Source organism: Toxotes jaculatrix, chromosome 2 (assembly GCF_017976425.1).
Source record: "Toxotes jaculatrix isolate fToxJac2 chromosome 2, fToxJac2.pri, whole genome shotgun sequence".
NCBI classification, from domain to species: domain Eukaryota; kingdom Metazoa; phylum Chordata; class Actinopteri; family Toxotidae; genus Toxotes; species Toxotes jaculatrix.
Genome location: NC_054395.1, coordinates 20,202,660 through 20,216,520, shown reverse-complemented (window position 1 = coordinate 20,216,520; position 13,861 = coordinate 20,202,660).

The window sequence follows — 13,861 nt, the reverse complement described above, 5'->3', positions numbered from 1 at the left end:
TAATTATCAGAGCGGACATGCTCTGGAGACCCCAGACACTCCCCTAGTACCTGCCCAATCAACTGTCCAACAACAGACACCCACCCAGCCTTCATTTATCTTGTCTGTGAGTGTGTGTGTGTGTATCAAGCTAATTACCACCATGAACCATCCCACACACAGACCTAACCCAGACATTGTGGCGCTGTCCAGGGACATGGGAGGTGGGTAATTAGCCTTCCATTATTATAACACACACACATGCACGCACACAACACGTAACACACACATACACACCTAACAGTTAGTGGAAGGGCAGTAGGAGGGCTGGGAGGGAGGGTGTGATTCAGAACTTGTTTTGGGTCTAAGGACACTGTAGGAGGTCAAAGTTAACAATCTGTGTTTAATATTGGTTGCTATTTAAAGCAGCATGTGATTTGGTCATTTTTCTTCACCTTCATTCAACAGACAGCCTGACCAGCGGTGAAATGGAATACCTTTTGAGACCTTCTGAGTGAAATTATTAAGACTTAAAAAAAAAAATCTTTTATCAACCTGACACTGTCTCTTGAAAACAGTAATAATGGCTACTTTTATGTGTATGATATATATTTTTGTGCTTGTTTGCATATTCGCTTTTTTTTTCTTACCTTTTTTGGATTGTTTTTGTATTTGAGTAACAGTGTTCATAAACTTCAGTAGTACTGACCACTGCACCAAATGTGAGAGACACAGTTGATGTTTCTTTTAGATTTCAAGTATCTCACACTATAAGGAGCTGAAGGTCAGAAATTCTCCTTCCCGAAATCTGGATTTCATATCACATTCAGGAAAAAAGTCATTGCAAAATGGATAACTCATTATATCATAAATCAGCGGTGCACATACTCAATAATTTTCTGCATGTCACATACTGTTAGCTCTGGGTTGGTTGCGGCAATAATTGCGTTTATGCTTTAATTGTCATAATTGTCTCCAATTACATGGTTATTGTTCATCTGTCGGAATGGAGAGCAGATAGAGGAGGATGTCAAGAGTGAGACATTAGTCATCTGCAATAAAACAGCCAAAAACAACACAAACACAACTCGGCTCTGCTCTCCAAGAAATTTACACTTTGCCAAATCTATCTCCACATAGGGGCCCTATGTAGTGTACAGGGAAAAGGTGCAGGTGGGTTGAACATGTAAAAAATCTCATAACTGTGCTGGCCCAAAAAGTACTCCATCCCACCGCTGGCCCAGCTGTTGTCTAGGGGTGTGTAATTGTGTCAAAACCTTCCATTCCCCTCCAAGAGTGCCCCCCTAAAGCAGTTAGACGCCACCCCCCCCCACATGGTCCGGGGCATCATCATTTTCCAGCAACCATCCATCTTCGGCCAGCGATTAATTCTCTTCATTTCCGAGCACAGGCCATAAATCCTGGCACACTTAATTAATTTCACAGCCAACACGGGGCTCCTGTAAAGCGGGGATTGTTCTCGCAAAAGCCCATATTAATTATGCTATTTTACAGCCATCTCATTGAAGGCTGTGTTTCATCTTTCATAATTACATTTTCAACAACAACGGGGGCAACAAAAGGAGTCTAATTATGGATTTGGCGGCATGCTCCCTTGTAATAAGTCAATGTTAGCATCGAGCCCACGACGTGGTGCTAAGGCGTTACGACCCACAGCGCAGAGTAGACCCACAGAATCAATGTAAGCCTCCATGTTTTATTATTGTTACAGTAACTATGATTTTAGCTGAGAGGACAATCATAACACAGAACATATTGAAAGCATTTGGTGGCCTGCTGGCATAAATTGCGTTGATGAAGTTAGAGGAGATTATTGTCACATCGAGGCTCTGGTGATCATTACTCTTGTGATGGAGCTCACTGGGTCTCTGTAGTGGAGCTCATCAGCTGCTCTCCTGATGTTCAGGCAGCAGGGTCTCTCCCCTGTCAATGCCTCAACCCATCATGCAACACACAAGTTTCTCTCATGTGTCCTAAATGTGCTTATAGACCACAGAGAAGACTGAACAGATTAAACAGAGATAAAACACAGTGGTAGTTCCATTTGTTTATAACATTGTGCTCACCTTTGTAAACTCTGTGAAGCCTGAAAAAAGATCAGCAGGACGATTTTCATCCCTGGGCCTTGTGTCACGTTACCCCGCTGGTCTGTACCACAGGTCACCACCCAGTCATGATGGGTGACGGAGCCTGTGTTAACAGCCACCTACACACTTCGTCCGGCATCCAGCCTTGCGCCCACACACTCCTGGAACTCAGCAGTAATAACACAGTCAAACACACACGCTCAGCACAAGACCTGCCATAAGTATGCTGTGATGCACGGGCTGTCATGGCTGCCTGGTTGGTGGTCAAGTTGAGGCAGAAGGCATGTGCTTGTTAAGTTATGATGATGGGACATCACCTTTGACGGGTTTTTACTTCTGATCATTACGTGGCCTAATCCTGAAACACAGTCAGTTCATTCTTTGCTCGACTGACAGAAAACTAGAATTTGCATAATCAATTAATTATTTCTCAAGCAAAAAGGCAAAACATTCACTTGTCACAGCTTCTCCAAAGTAAAGATTTGCTGATTTTCTGTTTTATATCTTTGTAAATTTTGTAAACTTTTTTCAATGTTTTTTCCTGCAGTAATTATTCCTCCTTTTTGTTACTGCCCTCCACTGCAGCTCAAAGAAACACAAAGACTGATATTACACTAAAACACTTTGAATTACAACAGATTTGAAAAGCTGTGAACCTATTCTTAAGGTCTGGGCAATTACGATTTCACAGACTAAACAATTATTCAAAAAGTAATAAAGAAATTTTTCATTAATGGTCATAACCATTAGCTGCAGCCCAACATGGCACCTAATCATAGCTGAACAATATGCTGTGGAGACTTGTGAACAAGCCAGACGATCAACATGTACACCAAAAATGATTACAAACAGATTACATACACTGGCAAAACAAAACATTCAGTGGAGCTGCGTTCAGTCTCCTTCTCTTCTTCAAGACAGAGGACACAGCAAGTCAAAGAGATCATTTGTTAGATGTTACCATGTGTTGTGCGCATGATCAGAAGAAAGACAATAACCCTAAAAGTGAATTTGTGATGGTGACTGTGGTAATAATGACCGCCTGGCTGACCCAAGAGTGCAGCTATGTCACCTCTGATCAGTGGTGTTACAGTCCACTGCCGGGTAGTCCTTTCACTTCCTATTAGGCTCCTCACACTGAGAGTCTGTGTGCAGTGGCAAGGGCCATAAGTCCTTTGACAGCGACCTTGAACATATATGTGTATGTGTGTGTGTTTATCCATGTGCAACAACTACTAGCATCTCTGCCTGTCTGTGTTCTTGTCTATGTGTGTGTGTGTGTGTGTGTGTGTGTGTGTGTGTGTGTGTGTGTGTGTGTGTGTGTGTGTGTGTGTGTGTGTGTGTGTGTGTGAGATATCTTTTCCTCTCCCCTCCACTCCTTCCTTGTCAAGGCCATCGGTGATCAGTGGAGGTTAAAAGTTACAAATCACCCCTCCTCCCCCCACTCTGCCCTCCAACCCACCTCCTCCTCCTTCCCCTCCCCTCTCCACCTGTCCTCACGCTCGCCCAGGCGAGGGCCTCCAGGGGCCTGGGTCTCATTCGTATTTGGGGCCATGGCTCCTGTTGAGGGTCTGCTGGGGATCAGAGGCAGCGGAGGGCAATTACTCCTCTGCTTTAATTGGCATTATCATTTTAGAGGGCTGACAAAGATGGATCACCCGGCAGGACCCTGCTACTGTCGGGAGGGTGGGGAGAGGGGAGGAGAGGGAGAAGCTGTTGGCCTAGTGGGCACGATGAGGGAGAGGATAAGAGGAAAGGAAAATGTAAGAGGAAGAGAGGAGAACAAGATGAAGGGCACAAGCGAGAAAATAAATTTGATACTAGCATCAGCTGAACAACTTGAACAAATAACCTCCATTATACAAGAAATGTGTGTGACTGAATTGTGTGGGCCAGTAGCTTTCTTGGTGTGTGAGGATGTGCTAGCCCTCATAAATGTGTGCGTATGGCTGATTTTATGCCTGTGCGTGTACAGGGGGAAAGAGCGGGGGTTGGGGGGGTATTAGTGTAACCCAGTGTGAAGCCATGGTGAGGGCCTAACGAGCAGCATGGCTGTGGCTCCATAACTCAGGTCCTGTAAAGCTGTCAGTGGAATTAAGAGGCACCCATTATAGGTGCCCATACGAGTACCTCAATGCAAAATACCAGTCCTTTCCCTGGGGCCAGCAGCGGAAGATAATTTTAGCTACTTAGTGAATCATCTTCAAAGCTGGAGCTGAGTTTTTTCTGCTCTGTGATTACAGCTTTCTACAGTAAGGACACATATTTAAAGTAAGTTCTGTTCAGCAGCTTTATTTGTGCATTTGTTGAGCTTTCTCTCCTTCGCCTCTTACGTCACAGACTCTCAGGTTTCCCATCTCAGAATACCCCAAGATCCCCAGAATCTCCAGAGGCTGAAACAGACAACATGCCACAGAAACGCAGTGATGGATCGATGAAAAATTATTATGAAGCTGTCCAGTCTGAATTATTGTTCTGTCTGTTGATAATCCCTTATTTGTCTCTTCCTGGCATCCAACAAAATCTCTCAGTCGGACTAAAAAAAGCGAGGGACGGTTGATGGAAGATGATGAAGTGAGTGGAAGGAGGGGATGTGGGGCCCTCGCTTCCCGCCTCTTTTAGGGAAAGAACATACTTGAAGGGAATGCTGTACACTCTCTCTCTTTCTCTTGCTCTCTCCCTGATATGAAAAATGAAAACTATAAGGGATACAATAATAAAAATAGCAGTATGAGTGGACAGGCCGGAGCAGTCCATTACTCACAGCTGCTTTGGGCTGCGTGGTAAAAATGTGCTGCTCGCTGCAAAAGCATGCATCACCGCCGGCCCAAAACAAATGGGCTGTCTCCAACGTATTTACCTCCAATTGTTCAAGCATTTGTGGGGAGAGCTACGGCCTGTCCAGACAACTCAGGCCTGTCCATATCTGAGGGACATGAGAGTGGGTTATTGGGAGACATGATGAGAGACACACCGGATGCACTGAATGACAATAACACAGGGAAGGTAGGATCAAGATAAAGGAAAACTAAGAGGAGGGTAAAGATCTGAAGCTGTAAGAATCTAAAATGTTAAGTTTAAACTGAAAATGAGAGAGATGGTAATCACAAATTCATTTGACAGACTACCAATCAGTCATTTTCAGTATTGTTTGACATTTATCAAGCAAAAATGTACAGTGTTCAACGGTTACAACTTTTCAAATGAGAGTAACAGGAAAAGTTGAAGAATACCAAGCAAGGAGACAAAGCTGAATCTGTGAAAATCAGAAAATGCTGGGTTTAAACTTTGACTGAAAAAGGAAATAATCATGACACTGATTAGTAATTGATGGATTAGTCAATCGAAGGCAAAATAATCATCAACTATTTTCATAATAGATCAACCGTTTGCCATTAATCAAGAAAAACATTTTCTGGTTCCAGCTTGTCAAATGTGGGAATGTGCTGCAATTGTCAGTTTTATGTCATTATATATTTTGGACTGTTGGTGCAAAAACAAAACAAGCAGTTGATGTAGACTTGGATGCACAGGTGACAACAACACAATCAAGTGCTGAGAGGAGGGGAAGATAAGGGAAGAGAATCTGAAAAAGTTATATTAAACAGAGAATGAGAAGGCAATAAGTTATAAAACGTCCATTTGGGATATGTAACAAAGTCTTAAATGCATCTTTACAGATTCCAAATTGGTTATAAAATCTGACTTGTAAAACTTGCACTGTTAAAGTGGTTCATTTAGGTTTATAAGGTGGTAAAGATATTTGTTAATGAGCAGGAATTAGAGAAGGGACATGACACTGAAGATGTCTTAAATTCTGTCTTTCAACAGCAAAAAAGAAGACCTACTTTCAATAGACATTAGTCTGAACAGAAAGTTTATTAATCTGGAAAGACAAGCAAATCCTCCTTTAAGTGTGTGTGTGTGTTTTGTGTGTTAGTGTGTGTTACAGAGGAGTATCATGCATGTGATTAGACATCAATTTGTTTTATCTCTGAAGCCACTGATGATTTTGGAAAGGGAGATGAGGAGAAAAGGGAGTGTTGTGTATAAACAGAGCAGAGGAGACAGAAGGAGTGAGGGAGTGGGATTCACATAAACTAAAAATTCAGCTCACCCCCCCCCCCCCCCCCCCCCCCCCCCCACCATCCTGTTGACTGAAGTTTGAAAGTGTTCCCAGGAGGCTGTGACTCAAGACCTTGAATGGTTTCTAATAATTTAATTTGGCTGGATGTTTCAGGCACTTATCTTTCTATTCTTGATCATTTTGGATTTAAAGGGGCGATGAGTATAACACTGAACCCCTGTGGAGCTCGAGGCTGGGACCTGAGCCGGCTTCACACTGCAGCTTTACAGCTCAACATCTCCCATATCCTGGTGTGATACAGCTGTGCTTAATGACAGAGCCCCACTCTTAAACGGCCCTCCTGATTAAGATGGCTCTCCACATCGCCCCTGTTTATCTCCAGTGCGGTCGTTAGCCAGGATGGGTCTGCTAATGATGAGTAGTTTACAATATGGCACTCTGGCATAATCTGCCTCCTATCATTTTGTGACAGAGACGAACCCGCCCAGCTCCAGCCTGTAGCTCTTTACCCGCCGTCTATCTGAAAGACAGCAGATATAGAGAGCATCACAATGATAAACAGGAATGCGTAAACATATTTTTAGTTATGATGATCTGTCTTTAAGTACATCAAATACCGCCTGATGATGAGTACATCAAATAATATGCTGGAGGCAAAGTGGTAATCAGTGAAAAGCACCTTTATTGTCTCCATCACATTACAGGGAAATTTGCGATTGAGATGTATGTAACAACTGGATTATTATTACTCCTACAACATCAACGCTGGCTGCTGTAGGTTTGATGTGTGCGTGTGTGAAGCGAGGTAACCAATCGAAAATGAATAAAGCTAAAAGGAGTAATGAAAAGGGAATTGTCAAGCATGGAGGCAAAGATGAGAGAAAATGTAAGAAAGAGAAAGAGAGAAAGAGCGAGAAAGAGAAAGAGAAAGCTGGTTATTTAATTTATGTGGGGAGTGGGAGAGAGTGGCAGTGATACATGGGTTTGTTAGTCAATTGATAAAGGAGAGGAAATTTCTAAAAAACATTCATCACCAAGAGATATGGCCACCATACATCACCTATTTGCAAACAACAAGGGCTAATATTTATCCCTGGGAGGGACAGAATGACCCTCACTCTCTTTCTCATGCATGCGCATGCGCACGCACACACACACACACACACACACACACACACACACACACACACACACACACACACACACACACACACACACACACACACACACACACACACACTCATGACTCACCATGACCTAATTAAGCCAAGAGAATAGACCTTAATTGGAAAAAGAAAACTGAATTCTAAAGAAACCAACAAAATAGCAAACATCTCATCCCTTTATTGTAAAACTGAATGCTGTTGCTGTGTGGTAATTTCTTTCTTTAAAAAAAATACAGATACATAATGCCCCACATGTGAGCTTTTAGTGCTGCAGTAGTTGTAGTAATGGAGTGTCTAGGAGGAGAAGCCCAGATAAGGACAGTGAAGAAGAATCTGGTGGGTCTACATAGAAAGCTGAATGTACTTACTACAGCCTATATGTCAGGACAAGACAGTAGAGAAAGAAAGAGAGAGAGAGAGAGAGAGAGAGAGAGAGAGAGAGAGAGAGAGAGAGAGTGAGAGAGTGAGAGAGAGAGAGAGAGAGAGAGAGAGAGAGTGAGAGAGAGTGTGAATCCACATAAGCTAAAAACAGTACATCCCTAAGCTAACACACACACACACAGACACACACACACACAGGCTTTCTCCCTGTAATGTATTAAATGTTGAATCGGCCTGATACATTGCTGCAGGCAGAATCTTTCATCTTTCCCTCTTTTCTCATTCAGTCGGCTTCGTGCAGGGAGACTTTTAAATTGTCAAGGCTGAAATTTAATTATTTAATCCCTCGTGATCGATCATTAGTTAAAATGCTCAATCCACAAACCCCGCACCCCTCCACACCCTTCATCACCACCCCTTCACACCACCCATTAAGACACAGAGTATTTTTCGGGGTGGTGGGGGGGTCATGTTTCATTCACAAAAAAAACCTCAAAACAATAAATTCTCTTTCCAATTGCCCACTAGCAGTTTCCATTTAATTTAACAAACAAACAAACAAATAAATAAATGTGTAAATAAATATGGCTGCTGTGTGGGAGGGGTGTTGGGTGCATGTGTGGACATGTGTGTGTTGGGGTGCGTTGGGGATGTATTGGGGGCGTCTTTGTTGCGACTCATAGTCCAGATGGATGACTTGTACAGGGGAGTGTATTTATTTTGCGGCGAGGCGACATCAGGAGATTTGTTATTCCCTGGCGTTGCCGAGTTTTTCACATTGCTCCACATCCCTGGGACCATATTTCATCTCCACACCCCCAATCCCCAAACAGATTTATTTACAGGCTCTCTTCCTGTACATATACACCCCCTTCCAACACATGCATACATACTACTACAGACACAAATACTCATGCATATATGCTATAAACAGCAGATGTGTTCAAGCACTGACGACCACAAACACACCTCATCTGAAATCAGATGTATGAACACACACACGACACACTTAGGTGCAAATACACACACACACATTTTTTATCTCTGGGTTGCAGTGCACGCTATGATTTCCCAATGAGGATATTCAACAATATTGCCATTTTACCATTCTGTTTAGGTCCACAGTCTCTTCATGATGGGGCTGTAATTGCTCTCATATATTCCACAAAACAAAGACTCCTCTTCAGCCTGGAAATAGACATAATAAGGAACCAAATAAGGGTGCAACTGGGTAAGAATTGCTATAAATACCAAATGATTATTATAAATGTGCCAAAGAAACTGTGCCACAAACTTAAATTGTATTGCTAAATTGTACATTCATAAGCTCTGGTACTTCAAGAGTAACTTCAGGAGTTTCCCCGAGTGGTTGCCTTCTCTAAACTGATCCACTGAACGAGGTGAGAATGGCAGCATTAATTTTGATGTGGAACTATAGTCTACCTACCTGCTATGCTTGTTATTATTAATTATGTTTATTAAACTGTGCCTCTGACTTGGGTTCATGGGTTCATGGGTAGAATTTAGAGCTCAAGGAAGCAGAGGCCTTTTTTCCATCATCACCTTCGGTCTTGCGAAACAAGTAGTCGTCAGGGGGTGGACAGTTTCCCTAGAAAGAAAGAGAGAAAAGGAGAGAGCAAGACCAAGAGAGAGGGAGAAAGAGATGGAAATGAAAGATTAAGAGAAATGACGAGAAAACAGGCAAAGAGGAAGGGTGCAAACAAAGAGTATAAGGCCCAATCGAATCCCATCCCTCACTCCCTCTCTCCAAGAGGGAACACAGACCTTCAGACTCTTAATAAAGGGGGGTGGATGTGCTGAAATGCCAGGCACTCTGCTTAGAAATGAATAACCTGGGGATATGTGTGTATGTGTATGTGCATGTGCGTGTGTGTGTGTGTGCGTGTGCAGGAAGGAGGAGGATGTTAGGGGTTCCTCGGCCCTGGGTCTCTCCCTATCTGTGTGAGTAATGATTCAGACTGCCAGTGTGGTGGTGTCGCCCCATCTATAACCATTTACACACAGCCACACACACACACACACACACACACACACACACACACACACACACACACACACACACACACACACACACACACACACACACACACACACACACAAAGAAGATTAATCAGACAGGAAACAGGGCAGGTGGATGGACACGACAGCAGGCTAGGTTAATCCGTTCAGTTCTAAAACAGACACGTAAACACACACGGAGACTTTTAGGTGAAAGCAGATGCTGACCAACCAGCCGACTCTAGTGACAGCTTCACTAACACAGTGGAAGAATATCATATTTTCACATATACACAAATACTGTTTCTTTCACTGTTGCCCCACATGTTTCACCACAGAGGAACATTAGAGAGATGAAACAGATCCTGTAAGAAAGTAACAATAATATCAATAAGAGAGTCGACTATGAAATAGCTACAGTATATATCCTCATGTTAAATACAAAGCAAAGGTTCATGTATTTCAAAGCCAAGACTGATATTTTTATAATAACAATATCAAATGACACTGAGAAAACAATGTGACAATATGCAAGGGGTGTCACTTATAGTGATGAACCTTCTGGGAATAATTAACTGAATTTGATTCTCCTCTCAGCTTTAAGGCACTTTAAAGTGAACTTCAGCTCAAGGTTTAGCTGCAACTTTGCTGTTATCTCAACAGCAGGCATCTCAAGCAGGCTTTTAGTGAAAAGCCCTAAAAACCCACTGTACACTATCTGCTCAGCACCAAACAGAAGACAGACATGGTTAGCGACTAACTGGTGAACCCAGTGGAGCATTTAGCGGCTGAAAAGCAGGATGTTTCCATGTTTCCCTCAGGATTTGCTACACACCTAAAAACAAAGCTGAAAGAGTGTGAGTATGGGACTTTTAAATTCACCAGGTGGTCAGAAACATGGGTCCAAATGAATGATAATGTTGATCTGTTACTGTTGGATGTGTAAATAAGCAGCTGTTTCTTAACAAGTACCAACATATCAAAAGGTGAGGATATGTCAATGTAGCGTTCACATCTTGTTTCTACTGCCCCTAGATGGCCAAAAAAGTGCCAGGTACAAAATGAGTGGACAAGGTAATGAGAGAAGGGACAGAGGACGTGTATTCTAATACAGAAGTTTTTCAATAACAAAATCATTGATTTTACAAAATAATATTTAACTTTAAGTATGTTTAAAATCTCTAGCTATACTTATTTCACCATAAAAAAGTGTTATATTTTAGAATAAAGAGAATAAGAGAAAAAATATTACTTTTTTTTTTTTAGAAAATAAAAAATAAGTAAATGTGTCAGCATGAGGTTATGTTTCTGGAAAAAAAAAAACAGCTAGTAAATAAAACAGCCATTACATTAGATGATGTAAGTGAACATGAGTCCTTCGTAAATAGTGCTTGTCCTGTGGGTTTAGAGTAGGTCGGGGTGTGGTCCAGTGGTCAGGGAAATGGCCGGATGACCTGAACTGTGCTGAGTCATGTCCCAGGTGAGGGATAGAGCTGCCTCCACTGGGCTCCGGGACGTGCACTTAACCTGCAGTAATTACTGGAAACAACACTGAGAACATGGCAACATGGAAGTCGCTCAAACATTTCAAATTACTCTGAGCCTCCTGAGGCACGCTGCGGGAAAGCCAGGATTGTAATGGGGATGCTTGAGTTAGTTTCTGAACATCCTCTGGATTCATCAGACAGGAGCCTATCTCTCAAAAACAACTTAAAACATATTTTCCAACTGCAGTTTATCCTGTGTATCGTAAAATCTCTAATACAGAGACAATTATTGGATAAATATGCGACTACCATTAGTGGCAATCACCTTACAAAGTGAAGACACAAATGGTCAACATTGATTGGGGTAGCAGTGAAAGAGAGGTGGAGAGGAGTAAACCAGAGAGCGAAAAGCGAAAAGAAATCAGAAGGTAGAGGGAGAGTAGTAGAAGAAATAGGTTAAAGAAAAAAAGAGGACAGACTGAGTGGAGAAGAGAGGAAAAGGGGCAAAGAGAGAGAAAGAGAGAAGGACCCTGCGAATGAGACCCAAATGGCTGCTAAAAATCATTAATCTTGTGGGGATCTGTGTCAGCGAACGGCGGCAACACAAAGAGCTCTCGGAGCAGCAAGGAGAGCAGCTCAGTGACCCGAACCCAATTGGCTGAGAAAGGCCCACCAGGCTTTAATAGACTTTTGCTGATCCGACACTTGTTTGCTGGGAGCCACAAAGAGCCGATTGCAGGGGCTGACAGGGGCCTGCAGGCCCGGGGGCTCCCCTCCTGGCCCATGATAAATGACCCAGGGTGGGCAGGGCCAGGGCCAGGGCCAGAGGAGAGGGGTGAGAGAGCCGAGAGGCAAGGAGGTCACTCAGTGAGGGACGATAGACAGAGGAGGAGAGAGGAGGAAAACAGGAGTTATGGATAAGTGGAGGGTAGAGATGTTTGATAAAAGCATCATCTTCAGATCCAAGGTGAATGACAAACCCAGAGATTATGACACAAAGGGAAAGTGGTGGATCAGAGCATCCCCATCATTGGGTGGAGGAGTGGAGGAAAAAACAAAGAGAGAAGGAAAAAGCAAAGAGAGAAAAAACAAGAATAGGTGAAAGGAGGCATAAGGAGTGAATAAGAGAAGAGGAGAGGAGAGGAGAGGAGAGAACAGACAATATCCAAGTAGAAAAAAAAAATGCCGGTTCGGCTCTTATCCCTAAAAATGCCCCATGCAGCATCCACCCACCTCCAGATCAATCATGCCCACACACTCACACGCCGCAATAAACTGACCTGGGGTCTGCTAGCTCATATGGACAGCTTTTTTTCTTGTATTTGCAAATGGGCAGTGAGAACAAACTAACTACGACCATAAACATTTATACTTTACGCACTTGACAGGAAAATAAAAAGTCTTCTCAGATATTACACAGAGCCATTTGAGACCTGTTAGGACCCTTTCTTTTCTCTTAGCATAATAACACACTAGTGCTGTATGTACCCTACTGTAGATGATGTATATTTTCCAGAATATTATATGAAGTGGAAATTTAATATAAGCCAGAGTTATGGTCTGACAACTCCATATGCAGGCAATTAGAGACGACCACGATCAACAGAGGATGCTCCTCAACACTGACATGTTAATGCGAGACAGTATTAATTATATATCAGTTTTATGGACAACAGAAGTGTGTGTCAGTTATTTTTAAAAGAAGCAGGTGCTGCTCATTAGTAGAAATTATAATTATGCATTCAGTGCATCAAAGGAATTTAGTTACTTGTAGGTTTCTTTAGAATTACAGTAGCCAGTTATTGGCTCACAAAATACAGATGTAAATTGTGGTTACAACCAGAGAATACCAGGCTTTAATTATGTTATGCCTGCACTCTGATATTTGGTTCTTGTGGCGTTGCCTGCATTCTGTGGTCACACAGTCCCAGTTTATGATAAAAACCAATGTTATGCATAAGCCTCAGCAAAGAGCCAGCTGGAGGGAAGCCAAATTATTGTACATAGCATTGCAATTTACATTAATGAAATGACCACAGCAAAAGGCAGATTTATTGTTCTTTTTCTTCTGAGATTAAGCAAGTACAGTGCACACTGACATTTATTTGTTGTTATATTTACAACATGTCAATCAGAGACATCTAATCTCAGAAAAGGCCTACAATTATGCCTTGGCCCCCGCCATCATATTTTTATATCCTCTCTGACTCTCTGTCATTTCAAGAAAAAAAAAAGATTAAATAACTTCAGTTCTGAAGTGGGAGCTGTCTGCAAGGGGTTAGTGCCCAAAAAAAAAAAAAAAAGACTGCATGTCACTGATGATACACATCAAACTATTAGCAATAAGTAAATGCGCCACCAGAGGCGCCATGTCACAAGAAATAAGCCCTAATTTTCCCTGCAAACACAACTACCTTCTCAAAGGGTAAACGGTGAGAGTGAAACTGCTGTGATAATACTGAGAAAGAATTATGACTGTCAAAAGTAGGCGTGTGCATGCGGAAGAGGGCGTGCAGAGAGGATTTCTGAAGATAAACATTTGGTTTTCACTGTTAAATCGATACTTTTTCATATTAATGAGATTGCCAGAATTTGGACTTATCTCACCTCTTGTTGTTTTCCCGAAAGACTCCT